General features: G+C 44.9%; 1 non-coding gene across 1 annotated transcript; it reads left to right on the forward strand.

Moving 5' to 3' along the window:
• Nucleotides 1–2,292: 2,292 nt before the first annotated feature.
• Nucleotides 2,293–2,399, forward strand: LOC130027954 (U6 spliceosomal RNA). The gene has a single exon (XR_008793138.1). It is a non-coding gene; the product is annotated as a U6 spliceosomal RNA (small nuclear RNA).
• Nucleotides 2,400–3,350: the final 951 nt, after the last annotated feature.

Here is a 3,350-nt window from a genome sequence, read left to right on the forward strand (position 1 = left end):
GATGTATCCATCACATCCTCCAGAACGGCAATGGAGAAGATTATCCATGACTTCTACTCAAATCTCTTCGATAGCCATGTCCACTTGCCGACATACCAAATTCCACAGGATGGATATGTCGTTCCCAATGTTCTCCCTTCCGAAATCTGACACGCCATTTCGTCCGTAAGAAACAAACAGCACCCGGCCCAGACAAGGTCAGACCTGAACACCTGAAGAACCTGCTGTCAGTACTCATCAATACACTGGCTCAGTTCTTCACTCGCTACCTGTCTGAATGCAAGGTTCCATCCCAATGGAAAACCAGCAGGACCGTACTACTGTTCAAGAAGGGAGACATCCATGACATTGGCAACTATCGCCCGATCTGCCTATTGTCTGTCATCTACAGGTTGTTCACTCGAGTCACCCTAAATAGGATTGGCAGAACACTAGATGAAGGGCAACCATGCGAGCAATCAGGGTTCCACAAAGGATTCAGCACCATCGACCATATCCACACAATAACCAAGCTCATTGAGGTTTCTCGGGAGTTCAAGATGCTGCTCTGTTGAACGTTCATTGATTTAAAGAAGGCCTTTGATTCTGTTGAGATGGAAGCGGTCATTGAAGCCCTAGCCAATCAGGGCATTCAAGCCCAATACATCAGGATCCTCCGTGAGCTGTATTGCGGATTCACTACCAGGATCTCACCATTCTACAAAGAAGTGATCATTGATGTCAAGAGAGGGGTGCGGCAGGGTGATACCATTTCACCGAAACTCTTCAGTGCCACCCTCCAGAACATCATGCGACGACTGGAATGGGAAGGAATGGGAGTGAAGATAGATGGTCGGCAACTACACCACCTCCGCTTTGCTGATGACATTGTTTTAATAACACCAAACATCAGCCAAGCAGCACAAATGCTGGCCAACTTCGACCGTGAGTGTGGAAAGGTAGGACTACAGCTGAATCTTACGAAGACAATGTTTATGAGAAACAGCCTTGTTCCTGACGCCCCATTAGCTCTCAATGGAACAACCATCTCCGAATGCAACAGCTATGTGTACCTAGGTCCAGAGGTCAACATGACAAATGACCTGGCCCCCGAGCTGCGCAGGAGGAAGAGAGCGGCTTGGAATGCCTTCAAGAACGTCGAAGAAATAGCTAACAGGCCGAAGAACCTCCGGCTCCGGGCACATCTCTTTGATTCCACTGTTCTTCCTGCATTAACATATGCCTCAGAGACCTTGGCCCTATGCAAACAAGATGAGAACGCTATTCAGGTGTCCCAAAGAATAGAAAGAGCTATGCTTGGAATATCACGTTTCACTCAAATGAGAGAAAGAATCCAGAGTTCCAACCTCTGTTGACGATCAAGAATCAGGGACGCTGTCTCATTTGCCAAGGTGTTGAAAATCAGATGGGCTGGTCCCGTAATGAGATTTAAAGACCACCGCTGTACTAGAGCTGTTACCGACTGGATTCCACTGGATGTTAAAAGACCGCGTGGCCGCCCACCTTCCAGATGGTCAGACTTCTTCGTCAAGATCATGAACGATCGGTTTGAGGCCCTTCATGTTCCCGGAGCGAACTGATGCCATTGGGCTACACAAGCACGCGACAGGGACAAATGGAGATGTTACTGGCGCCCGCTCGAGCAAATCGACGACTAACGGGAAGTTAAGTGATTAAGTGATTAAGCACGAAGATGTGTGCAGATCCTCGAACATCCTTAACAGCCCACTTTGAACTTTCCTATGCTGTTGGACCACTTTTGATTCTTCCTACTTTCAGATGTTCAAGGAGAAAGTGTCAGCAATGAGCAGAGGACTTTGGTCTCTGGAGTGTTTTTTAGTTTAGATGGACAAGAAGGTAGATGTACAAGAAGGTAGACACTTTCAATCCCTTTTGACCTTCTGGATTTCCCAGTATGAGAGAAGATTCTGCCCAATGCTTTTTGATGCTGTCCATCCTGTCTTCAGGAAGTTCATAATCTAATGGGAAAGGGAAAAGGAGATAAAAAAAAAGAGATGTGAAATATGACCTCAGACTGAGATAAACAGAGAGGAGATTGTGATGCTGGGAGTCCTGAGGGGGAACAAATTCTGCCTTTGAGCCAGTGTCCAAGAGGTCAGAAATGTAAGTTGAGTCCCAGTGGAAGGTGATGTATCCCACAGAATAGCCCTTTGCAAGTTTTTCCTTTATAGACCTTTGAGGAACTCATGAAAGGGTGTGTGTTGGGGGTGGAGAGGTAGTCTGGAAAACTCTCTGGGAGCTGTGCTAAACTCAGCTCAGAATGGAAGTGAAGTGCTCGCTTTGGCAGCACATGTACTAAAATTGGAACGATACAGAGAAGATTAGCATGGCCCCTGCGCAAGGATGACACGCAAATTCGTGAAGCGTTCCATATTTTTCATGTTTGCCACTCAAAGCCTCTTTTGCAGACCACAACACCCAAAAGGAGAGAGAGAACACAGGGGATTGCCCTGCCACAGAGGCAGGGTGAGATGGGAGGGATGGGGGTGGGAGGGATATTATTCATGGTGGTGGAAAATGGGCACTGGTGGAGGGATGGGTATTTGATCATTGTATAATCGAGACCCAAACACAAAAAATTGTAAATCTACAACTGTACCTCATGGTGTTTCACTAAAAATAATAATAAAAAAGTCATGCATAAAAAAAAAGAATGAAAGTGAAGATGGTCCTTTTGGTTGTGACCACCACACTAGAATGGCCAGAGGAGTCCTTCATGGTGCCTCAGTTGCCATTGAAGGACTGATGAAGAATAAAAATGAAGGGTTCTACTTGCTTTTAGATTATGTAATTCTACATCACTCTGCATAGAAGTACTTAGGTTATTTCAAGAAATTGCATACCTTCAAAAGACAAAAAATAAAAACCCTTTACTTCACCCCACCCCAATGAAAAACTAGTAGAAAATGCATGGTGTTCACATTAGCATGTTAAAGATTCTAGCATTGCACCTTGTTTGAAGGTTCATCTTAATAATGGAAACCAGTCCTTTCGAAGCAGCCAATGTTACTAAGTGCAGAGTCCTTGGAAGTTTCAATGGATTGAGTGCTATTGCCATTAATTCCCATGTTACAGTGGGAATAATTTACTTTACAGTAAATTCATTCCACCTTGCAGATGTGGAACACTAAGTGATTTGGCCAGATGACGTTGCGTTCCAAAGGAATCTCCGTTGAAATTTAATTTAGGCTTCTGATTACAGAGTTCAGGTGCCCAAATAAAATGATGAAATGTTTTATGAGTGAAGTGAGAATGTGTGAACTTTCATGCAGAAATGTGCATGCACTCATACACATCACACACACACACACACACACACACGTGCACAT

This window comes from Sorex fumeus, unplaced genomic scaffold (genome assembly GCF_029834395.1).
Source record: "Sorex fumeus unplaced genomic scaffold, SorFum_2.1 ptg000037l, whole genome shotgun sequence".
Lineage (NCBI taxonomy): Eukaryota > Metazoa > Chordata > Mammalia > Eulipotyphla > Soricidae > Sorex > Sorex fumeus.